A 12,784-nucleotide genomic window follows, 5' to 3' on the forward strand; every position below is an offset into this window, starting at 1 on the left:
TTTAGTTGTATTAAGGGGCTTATGGATGCTAAAAATCTCATGTTGAGGATTTTAAACAAGTTAGTTGTTGCAATTATGAGCTGTATTTAAACACTATGTCACTTTATGATTGTTATATCTTGAGAAGGGTCCGTATGACCTAAATATTGATACTCTGAATAAATCAGTGCAAAGGTGAAACATGTGTGCGAGGTGACTTTTCTTCTTTGAAGTGAGTTGTTTCCCCGACGAAGCTCAGGCAGACTGCAGGAACCCTGCAGGAGTGCAAGACAAGCGAGGATGAGTCCTAAACAGTCAGCTGTCAGTTGTCCGTCAATATACAGCTGAGCTCGTCATCCTGAAAACAAAAACCCACTGCTCCAAAAATACACACCATTTATACTGTAAATATATACTCCTTCTGAAAGATTAGTGATGATTTCTTACAATTTTATAAACAGTGGTATTAATATTAATTCTAAGTAACATGAAACATGCAAACAATGACAATTATTCTGGCCAGGAGGATGCTTGGACAGTGGCGCTGTTGTCACAGGAGCTGGTATTTCAATTTGTTTCCTTGATCTCTGATTACATATCATGGTTGTTTTATGATTTATTACAATAACTGTATTAGAGATTTCTCCTTTAAGACTTGGTCAGGAGCCACAGTAATAGCAGGATGGGGAGCAAAAACTCAAAAACGTCAAGCCTCCTGCTAGCAAGCGATGCTAATGGGTGGCCATTAAAACAAGGCATGTTTGAGTTGAACTGGAGCGTCTGTGTAGCCAAATCCAGCAGGCCTTAGACCCAGCTGGAGAGATAAGGTTTAATACCAGGCACAGGGCCCAGCCTTATCTCCCCTACTGATAGAGGAGAGGGGAGGGGAGGGGAGGGAGGGCAGGCGAGGAGGGAAAACAAGCGGGACAAAAACAAGTGTCTTGCAGGGACCCTGGCTGGCTGGCTGGCTGCGTGAGTGCGTCCTCCCGCCGTTGGCATAGAAACTAATCCACGTTCACATTTAGCACCTGACTCTGTTTTTTTTTTTTTTCTCTCCACCTTTCTCTCCGTGGCCATGGTGCAGTGGGAGCTGGGGGAGGAGAGGGTATCCGCGAGCTTTCTCCCTCTCATAATGAGGCTCGTAGGAGGGAGGGTAGGAGGGGGAGAACAGTGGCTGGTTGGCTGACACCCTTTGGCCTGGAAGATCCAGCTGTGTCTCTCTGTAGGATACGAAACATGCTCACACACACACCTCGCCGTCGCCGCCGCTGCTGTTCCAGCACACCTGGAGGACAGCAGACAGTATTGGAGACGGTATTGATTGACCAGGCTAAGCACACATAAACTCGCTGCTGGGAATCATGAATTGGTTCTGGCCGACGTTTGATTTTCCCCAGTGGTTTGTTAATCCTGTCATGTCTCACATTTGTTCATCACAACACACAGCGGATGTTGTTGTTTAAGCTCTTCACACTTTACGCTCAACTCACCTTTCTTCTAATGCACATTAACAAACCATTCAGGCAACAGTTCAGTTAGGAGGTTCACATTGTTCACATTAACTTTATTTTCCCTGTAACCTAGTTTCATATGATTTCTTTATATTTAAATGTCTGAGGATATCTGCAGCCTGGTATGTCATACAGAGTGCTTAAGTCACCTTCCAGTGGACCACCATGGGACCTAACTTCAGAAAAGGTATTAACTATAGTCAGTGGCGAGAGACAAGTAATTTTTTGATCCCATTTGAATTGTGCCACAAATTACACATATGATGTTTGTCAATTTAAGATATGATTTTTCAAGTCAAGACGGTTGCAGTGCGTCATAAAACGTTTGAAGTATCAGACTGGGAAGAAACGTAATTAGAAAGACTACACAGCCAGACGCCGCATGAGTGACATCATGACTTTCTCACTTGAAAAGCTAACATTAGTTGCTGAAGCTACGATACCTGTGTGTTTTTGTACCACGATGTAGTCACACAACAGCGGGTCTTACCTGTTCTCTCACCAGTAGTCACTGGATAAAACATTACAGATAATTTTACACGGGGCAGCGAGATTGGTTTTGATGACGTACACCGTGCACGACGAGAGATGTAGTTCACTGAGCAGAACTAAAATAGAACAAACCTGCCACAATGTGAGACTTTCTTGACTAGTAAAATTTTATTTTAAATTGACAAACAACATACGTGTAATTCATGGCATATGGAATAAAAAAAAAATCTATTAGTCTTTCAACATGGACTAACATTCATATTTCTTTTAGACTTAAGGCCACACAAAGGGTGTGACCTTGCCTCTCAATTAGTGCTGTAAAGAAACCATCGGGAGAATGGTGCAACATGTTTGTGTTAGAGCTGTGTGTGTTAATTATTTTCATGTTGATAAAAATGAAAAGGCTCAGCTCAGTACAACCTCTTGTACTTACGGTGTTTGCTGGAACGTGAAAGCTGTTTCACCTTGACACTAAGTCAACATCTAGTGTTGCTGCTCTTTTTATTTCACACTTGGCGCCTCCTTCACTTCGTCATCTTTGTGGTGCTCCTATCAGAATGAATGGCGTATTGTAGCTCTTTTAGTGTTTGCAGGCTGATATACAACATCCCAAGCAACAGCCAATCATCATAATTGAACGTTTACTAGTAGGTACCAACAAATAATACAAAACAAATCCTGGTGTGAATCAATTTATTTTCATTTTGAATTAGAAAATGGTTGGCAGGCTACCAAGCATCCCACTGCAGGCCAGATTTGGCCACTGGGGGATAAGTTGAGTATTGCTGGCATAGATGTTAAGCAATACACAAAAAGTTACTCCAATAAAGAAAAAGAAGAGTCAGAAGTTTCTCACAACAGCAAACGTGGCGACGCTGGAGGAGGTTGTAATAATGCACCTCAAAAAGTGGAGGCAGCGTTGTCTGTGCAGCCAATAAATACATCATGACATGTGAACAGATAATTCTTTTCACTAACTAATTGACAATGAACATCACTTCCAATGCTTTGGGATTTTTAAAATTTCTTTATTGTGTCTTGTGGACGTGTCTCACTTTCACTATTGGCTACGCTGCTCCCTCAGCTACCGCTGGAACTGCTCTGTTTCGTCCGTATCCATAAGCTTTCAGAAAATGTGCAGAAATACATACAAAGTGAACAGAGAGTACAGACAGAGGCCTCAGTCCATATCCTAATCTAATGCTCAGCACAGGGGTCAGCAACCTTTACAATCACAAGAGACATTTTTGGTCAAAAAAGAAGAAAAAATCTGTCTGGAGCTGCAACTATTAAAGTTTCCTATAAGACTTTTATGTTGTTGTTTTTAATATTTGGCATCCATAGCTAGCCTTGTGAGACATAAGAGTCACCACTGGCAAATTTTTAAGGAAACAGCCATGGACACAGGCTATGAGACACATCTCAGTTAACAATTTTTTTTTTTTTTTTCAAATTATTCAGTATAGACCACACATTTTTACAATTGGAGAATGAAAGAATCACTGTGGGCCTTATCAACAATGATAAATGATAATTAAAATGTTAATATAAAAACTGTTAATCATTTTCGTGTTATTTTTTTGTCAAAGTGACAGGGAGCTGCTGGAGTCAGGAAAAAGAGCCACGTGTCTCTGGCACCGCAGGTTGCAGACCCCTGGTTTAGCAAAAATGAGCCTTTACACTAGCCTGGTTTTATATGAATTGTTTATAATCATATAAATGTCTGGATGGATATCTGGAACATATTATTAATGTCATAAAGAAACTATAAGCAGAATGCAGTGACATGATTGTGTTAGAGTTGTGTGTGTTGATGATAACTGATTAACATTACAAAGTTCAGCTTAATACAACCTCCTTTAGTTGTGGTGTTTGTTGGAGCTGTTTCACCTTGACACTAAGTCAACATCTAGTAATAACACTCATTTTTTCACATAACACTCGACTGCTTGTTCACTTCATCATCTCTGTGGCGCAGACACGGAATCAAAACATCCAGAGAAACTATCTTAAATTTATGCATGCATTTCAAAGAATGATGTATAATTTAGCAGGCTTGTTTATTAATAAAAAAATGTAGTATTGCACTTTGATATTGTCAGTAGGACAGCCTCATGAAAGTTGGAGATTTGAATCATCAATGTGAGACCCAACAGTCAACTGAGATTCTTCAAGCTGAGCTCATTTTTTATTTCTTTTCTGTTTTTGTCAGTCGGTTTGTGGGGAACATCTTGGTCTGCAGAAGTATCTGCAAAATAAGTGTTTCTGGGTGTCACTTTCATGCTGCTTTCCGGGATAAAATCATGCTACTATGTCCAGTTGTCCCATCTGCAGCGGGTAATGTTACAAGCAGCTGCGGGCCCAGACCCAGGGTGAATAGTTTAACCCGCCATTATTATCTATTTTGACTTTATATCAGTCCCTTCATTAAATTGCGTAAAATCACATGTGTTGAATAACATTTTTTTGTTCCCACCACTTTTTAACACAAAGTGACGGCATTAGCTTTTGGCCACTGTGTCCTTTTTGATAGTACCACTTTGGGCACCAAAAGCAGACATTCTTTAAATTCTGCACACAGTGGCTTTTATTTGGGCTGTGCCACATCTCTAGAAACACTGATACACTGATCAGTAAACACAATGATATTTCTGACATGAACTGACTGAAAATGTCCAGTCTGTCCAATAAAAATGGTTTCAAACTGGTGCTTTAAACCAATTAGCATAATTGAACCAGCATTTAGCTGTCTGTCAACACCCTGTTGCACATTGTTTTGATTGTCCATCACACAGACATATCTCCAAGTGAACTTGCTAAGCTGCAAAATGGCGCAAAAGGAGAATGTGACACTCGCATAAACACAAATCAATTTCATGTTGCGTATATCCAACTGCAAACATAGACACATAAACACACCGCCACAGCCTGATGGGCTTAGCAAGGTGTTTATTTTCTTCCCTTGACGTGGGTTGCACTCTCACGTCACTCTGTTTCCCCCAGTGGTGCAGCTCCCCCCTCTCAGTCTCTCCCCATGACATCAGTCAATGAGCTGGAAGAAGGAAGAGACGAGAGGAGGCTGCTGGAGCGCCATCTCGCTTCTACCCCCTGCTCCACCCCACCTCTTTTTCATTTTTATGTGTGTGTGTGTGTGTGTGTGTGTGCGCTCGTACGCTCACACAATAGTCTCTTAAGGCTTTTGGAGGATGCCGTATGAGAGGAGTGAGGTGCTTTCCTGTGGCTGTCCTTCAACTCCCCACTTACCTCTCAGAAGAGCTCTCTGCCGCTGCACTGCCCATGTCACAGCCATTGTCCCTAATTAGGGATTCAGGACCTAAGCCCATTCAATTAATGTGCAGTCACAATGTACCACAGATTCACCTCACTCTTCACCTCGTCACCCCCTCCCTTGTAGCCCTAAAAAGCCCCTTTCCAACCCCTTTTTGCAGCAGCAGCAGCGGTTTAGAGGGGCTGAGGTAAAAAGGACATTAGTGTTGAGAGTACGGGAATATCTTTGTGAAAATTTGAAGGACCAAACTGGAGCAAGATTGGCAAAAAGCTACCTTTACAAAAAATATATCTCTTAAAAAAAAATTATATTTATGTCATCAGTGGTGGCAAAAGGATATACAATAAAGTCATCACCAAATATGCTTCTCCACCTGAATTGCAGGAGGATGGAGACTTTTTCAGATTTCTCTCCATGCATGATTATGACTTAATGAAGAGGTCTGATGGATGCAGTCATACTATTTGCATAAGGGCAACTGAAGCCATGATATGCCGGTAGCACAGAAGCTTTAAGACAAGTGGGCTCGTATCCATTATATCACCGGTTTAAGTACCTGGACTGGTTGGGAAAATCTTGGCAGGGCAGGGGGAATGAGAAAGTGTCTGCAACTACAGTGCCATCATTTCGTCTTCCAGCCAGGCACTTAACCCCCAGCTGTTCTGATGGAGCAGCTCAGTGGCCAACAGACTGTGGTGCTACTTAGCAGCTCACCGTGCTGCCTCTCTCTGGCCGGCGCTTACATTACCAGGACAAATAAACCTTTTAAAAAGAACTATTTAAAAAAGCCTAGGGAGTAAACATCAATACTGCAACGTATTGTTGCACTATGGTGGGTAACACAAAGTTCAAAGATTTATTAAACTATTAATTTGATCTCACCTGTTTATACTGTATATTTGTAAATTATTTTTTCAGATTAAATCAGTTTGTGCTTGAAATGATATATTTTCTCAAAGGTATTTACAATCAAACCATATAGTCTATAGTTAGATCTTCAAACGGGATAAGTAAAAAATCCACAAAATACCTTTCAGAAGGAAGTAAGACTTAGACTGGGTTGCACCAACAAAGATTAATTTAATCTGTTATCAGCTCAAATCGGAGTTCAGCAAAACTGGGTTTAAAATGAGAAAATCCAGATTTGAAATTAAGCAGAGCTTTGCTGCACAATTTCAGATTAATTTGTGTTTAGTAAGTCCAAGTTTATTGACGTAAAGTGAAATGAAATAGGTTGATCAGTACGTAAATGCTTACTTATCAAAAATGAAAATAAACGACTAAATAAAAAAAAAAGTTTAGAGTACAACCTAAACTGAGGTTTAAAGAGAGTTTTAAAATTAGTCCTTCTCAATTTTAACATAATTTAAAACAATCATTAATCATGATTTAATCTGGTTTAAAAATGAATCCTAGTCTGCATCTTATTAAACTGCACAAACACAACGAGTGTGACTAAGTTTTGCACCCACACAGTGTGCTCAAAACTTAGTCTTCATGCACATCTGCTATTTTGGTTAATGTGCAGCAGGGCAAAATACTGAGTCCTTGAAGAGTCACAGTGGGATGTCTTTTTTATTACTGATGTTTTGTGTTCCTTCACAGTATTTTTTTTGCACTCCTTCTGATTCATAGGAACAGTTAGAGTGTTGGTCCAGTCCAGGTATAATAAACTGACGGTTTAGGGGAACATCCTGCAGATACTACAGACAGGAGAGATGATATGACACTTAACATTATGCCTTTATTGCTCATTACTCCTTTCAAAAGGCCGAGCTCCGACTGTGTACAGCCACTGGCAGTGAGCGCAGCTGCAGCTGTTCTGTCTGGCTGTGGCGGTGGAAGCTGTGGCTTTTGGACTACAGCTGCATCTGTTGAATCTACAATCCTCTGGATATGGCTATGGTAGCTGTACTGTGACCACTCCTTACTGCTGTTATTAACACTAGCATCATTATTCTACGCTGTATTTGAACCCGTGGTGCTTCTATGAGATATGACAGATGTGTTACCATGTCACAGGAATCGAAGAATACAGTAGCTTCAATACAAGGCTCCGCCAACACAACCATGTCAAGTCAATGCGCACACACAACCCCTCCATGTAGTTATTGTTACACCCATTATAAACTAATATGTCTCACCTATAATCATACCAAAGCACAGCCATGTCTACAGTCACAGTGACGTCCACAGCTACGTCATCCAATGGCAACAGTCATAATAATCATAATAATCATAACTGTTAATCAGCCTCAGCAGGAGTCACTGAGAGAGCTAGGTTAAGTACTGCCGCTAATTATCTATTTAGCTGCAATGGAACAAACTTGCAGCCAAGCCAACCACAGCTGAGCGTGCTCCCACTCTTATGGTGGTCACAGCCAGCAGCAGTCTACCACACGATACATAACACTGTATCACAATACTGTTCAGCCTTTCTCTGTGGATCAGAGGGAAAGCAAAATGTATTAGGAGGTAACAAAATTTAACGCAAGAGAGCAAAAGAGGGAGCAAAACATTTCAAAAACTCTCATCGTGACCTTTTGGGGTGCAAAAGTGGAATATAAATCAGAGGATGTGGTGATTAATTGCTCTGACACAGCTGTGCCAGTAACAGGGATGCGTGACAACAAGGGCTCAACAACTGGAAAGATGCTACGTCAGGAAATCTGACAACATCTACATCCAAACAAATTAGTGCTGCTCCCCACAAAAGATCTTCCGAGTTGACCAGTAGTCATCAGTTCAAGCCATTAGTCACTAGTCATCGTACATTTATGATGTGAATTTAATTATTTAAATATATATTTTTGGGGCGCAAAGCGAGGCGATCATTAAATATTCACAGCGAAAACTGTAATGATTCTGAATATGTTGGAACAACCAACAGGAGGCTTAATATTTTGTTAAATTATTTCAGCAGAGTATAACATTAAAACATTCAAAACACTGGAATGAATTACTTACAGCTTAAAAAACCCAAATGCTCACAGTGGATGGTGTAACCGCTTCACACCTGCTGTCCCCACCCGAACCCACCGTGTCCTCGTCGTCCCCAGAGTCAGTCCTGGTTTGGGACGCTGTGAATCACCCCTGTCGGTCTCTGAGCAGCAGTGCATCGGTGTGACTACCGTGTTACAAGAGGAAAGGTCCATGGTGCAACAATCACCAGGGCCTAATGGCAAGGTGCATGGCCATGTGGAGTTTGAGGGTTTTTTTCTGTGCAACTAACATCATTTGTGCCATAACTCATTTCAAGAATAAAACATGAAATGGCACTTTTGCTAAAAAAAAAAAAAAAAGAAAGTTGAAAAGGAGGCAATGACATGCAGGATTGATGAGACGCCCTGATTTGATGTTTCTGCACAAACATTATAATACTGAGTTGTAACTGACCCGTATAGAGGTGAGGTGGTTTTTCTGTAGCAGCCTGGTGTCATTTGCACGTGATTTGATCATTTAATCAAGATAAACCAAGTGGACAGCAGTGTGTAATGCCACAGCGCTCTGTCGCAGCACTTCACAAATCAGAGGCTGCAGATTTATCAACATATCTGTCCTACTGCCTTCAGATGTCTGCAGGGATTTAATGAACTGGAGGAAAAGCTTTTCATACTGTCTCAAGCAACTGTGGACAACAGATACTGTAAGAATTACTCATATTAATTTATAGATAAAAGCAGAGTAGACCGCTTTACTGGTGTATCTGCCTTAACCACATTAAACACATTTTTTATGCGAATTTAAACACATCAACTAGTTAATAGTGTTGAATTAACATGGCTTATTACATTTTAAAAGTCCAGTTTGTAGGATTTACAGCAATTTATTGACAGAAAATGACATATAATATTCATTGATATTCAATATTATAACAAACTGAAGATCTGGTATGTGTGTCACTGGTTGGCCGTGCGAGCAGCTCTGTCAGGCTGTATTTAGGCGCAGTGCTGCTTTGAGCTAAAAGCTAATGTCAGAATGCTAACATTCCCCCAATTTCAATGCGAACAATGCTGATGTGTTAATGTTTACCAAGGTCATCATCTTAGCATCGTAACAGGTTGAGCAACATTATTGGTTGGATCGATTTCATCCAAATTTCACTCAAAACTACAAATTTGAATTTCATGGTGGCGCTAAATGAAAAGTCAAGGGATTACTAAAGACATTAGGCTTTGATCTCTGGAGAACACAAATACCTGCACAAATTAATGGCAATCCACCTAATAGTTGCTGTGATATTCCAGTCGGGACTAAAGTGTTGGACCAACAGTCTGACATTGCAATCTCTAAAGCCCAAAAAATGAAAAGGAGACTCCTCAGGAAGGGAAACGGAGAAGGGATTCATCTTCCAGGAGGAGAATAGTTAGAATTAGCAGTAGCAGAAACTATAATATAAAGTAAATACGTGTAATAAATTAGAATTAGATTTTCAGGAAAAGTGTTTAAGTGTTTGTAGTGAAGACTGTGGATCATACCTCTGCTGTAATATTTAACGCAATGCACACACCTGATATAAAAACAGAAATGACAGACAGTCCTGACGAATTCCTTGTAGCCGGTCTGTCCAAACATAAACATGAGCCAAAATCTCATACCGTACAGTAGGTACACACTAAAATCTGTGGCCACAGCCTGGCAGAGGCAGCACAGACACCTCCAACTGCATGATACTTATCTTTCCTCTGTGTCAAATGATTCAATTACTTACACTCACCCAGACAGGAAATTAGGGATTTTATGTATGAAGTATTTTGCAGGGCTCGGAGGCGTGAACAGGCTTCTTAATGAAGCAAGCCTGCCTGAGTTCATAATGAAGATATCTGAGGAATGGGAGAATTATTGTGTCCTGACCTGCAGACCTTCAACAGACAGTTACAAACACACAGACACACACACACACACACACATACACACACACAGAATGATGTCACCATTGTGCAAAGGTCGTCAAATGTCTCAGGTGCTGGTATTCTGAAAAGAACTAATATGAATTTAATGTATGTAAAATACATGTACTTATTGAAAAATTGCCCTCTTTTGACTAAAATTATTTCAGTCTTGGGTCACTCCCCCAGCCCTGTTTAGCTGTCAATTTATCTTAAAGGACCAGTGTGTACAATTTAGTGGTTTAGTGGTTGAGTTTGCACATTACAAACACCTCTTGTAAATCTCCCTTTCTAAGCATAAAGGAGAACCTATGGTGGCTACAAAACTTGGACAAAAAAATGAAAGGGCTTATCTAGAACCAGTGTTTGGTTTGTCTGTTCTGGGCTACTATAGAAACTTGGCAGTGCAACCTGGCAACCTGCATGGAAGAGAGGCTGTAACCAACAAAGTTATCTGTCTCTGTGTTCAGATAGAAGACAAACAAGTGGGCGTGGTTTATACCAGGTTAAATTGGTCAAATGATTTACTTTCTAACCTAATATTCATTGGCACTGCAACTGTTGTGTCTACAAAGCATCTAAATTATTTAATATTGATGTATTAATTATGAAATATATTTGCAAATCCTCATACTTTTCATTTATCTATATCTCTCTTTTTATTTTTAAGCTAAACTAAATTTTATGATCTGTCTTAAGCCCACCACCACCCCTCTAAGTGGGAGATACTGAATTGTTTGTTTGATAATTTAAAGGATTCTGTTTTGCATTGGAAATTAGTATATCTTTAGTAAAGATATACACAAATTAAGCAGTAAAGGGAATAACTTGGTAAATCAGCGGTGATTGATTACTGTAGAGGAAGATGAAGATAAGGCCAGAGCAAACTCTGCCTGCTCAGACGACTGAGGTCTTCAGGAGTGCAGTGGGCCTGAAGACCTTCTGTGACTCCGTTGTGGCATCAGCCATTTTCTGTGGAGTGGTCTGCTGGATGAGCAGCATCTCGACGGCTGAAAGAAAGAGATTCGACAAACTGATCAGGGAGGCCAGATCTGTCCTGGGATGCCCCCTCGACCTGGTGGAGGAGGTGTGAGAGAGGAAGATGATGGCTAAGCTATCATCCATGATGGACAATGACTCCCCTGCAGGACACCATCACAGCGCTGGAGAGCTCCTTCAGCAACAGACTGCTTCAGCCCAAGTGTGCGAAGAAACGTTATCGCAGGTTTTTCCTCCCTGCAGCTGTCAGACTGTACAACCAGCACTGTTCCCAGTAGACCACATACTCACTAAAACTGACAAACTTGTCGACACTATAATGTACACCAACTATGCAATGCTAATACTTATTCAGGTGTAATGTCACTTCACACTCACACAAGTGAATTTTAATTTCAATGTGCATTAATCAGGTGTATTATCATCATCATTCCATATGCAATATCAATATTACCTCTATGTAATGGTATAAATCCAACTGCTGTGTCATATTGTATATACTGTTCCTATTTTTTATATTTATTTGAAATTGTTCAAAGTTTAATATTTACTCTTGCTTATATTTTATATTTTTCTTCTTGTTGTTATTTTTGCTATAACACTGAAAAATTTCCTGCTATGGGACTAATAAAGGAATAACTAATGTTATCTTATCTTTTCCTATCTTATCTTAAATGACATTTTTTAACTATACCAAGGTAATCATGGAGTTTTTCACACCTGCCAGTGTGTAGGATTTAGTGGCATTTAGTGGTGAGGTTTTATTTTGCAACCAACTGAATACCGCTTGTCCCTTGAATACAATTGAACAAGATGGCACTCAGCTTGTGGCGCTCAAAGCATAAAACAATGCAAAAAAAAAGACGTGAAGCGATCTCTCTTTCCAGCTGTACTTCCTACATGAAACTGCTCAGAACAAGGTGTGTAGATTATCTTGAGTAAACGAGTTATGATTTCTGGAAAGAGACATTGCTGTTGAGTTTTTCAAAAGTATTTTTTTGGTGCTTTGATCATCACAAGTTAAGTGCCGTCTCGTTACATTACAATAGAGACAGAGATAATAGAGACAGACATCTCTACAGCTGATATCTACAAAACTCAACTTAGACTAAAACTATCTTGTTGGATAAATTGCACTACAGGCCAGAGGAAAAATATGTCATTTTGATTTTGAGGTGAACTGTCCCTTTAAAAAGGTAAACACTTGGTAATCCAGGGGTTCCAAAAGGAAAACAATGGATCCCTCCCTGTATTTACACACATTTAGACACACACAGCTGCCCAAAACACACATCACTACTGACATTATGCCAACAAACACACAAATAAATAAATAAACAAATATAAGGAGTATGTGTGTGTGTGTATGTATAAAATAGATAAAGTGGTCCGGGATGCATGCCATGTGACTGCAAAATCACCAGTTTGCATCCAGCAGGAGACTTTTGTTGCATCACCTCCCGCTCTCTGCACATTTCCTGTCTTTCTCTCTACTGAGGAAAGAAAACAGAAGAAAAATGCTCCTAGAAAACCCTGAACTGCTGAGTATTTTCAGGTATTTTTGCATCATTTATGCAAGTAAGATTAAAAGGACAAATGTGGTATGAAATATATATTTATTTATT

Source organism: Lutjanus erythropterus, chromosome 3, assembly GCF_056507025.1.
Source record: "Lutjanus erythropterus isolate fLutEry1 chromosome 3, fLutEry1.hap2, whole genome shotgun sequence".
Lineage (NCBI taxonomy): Eukaryota > Metazoa > Chordata > Actinopteri > Lutjaniformes > Lutjanidae > Lutjanus > Lutjanus erythropterus.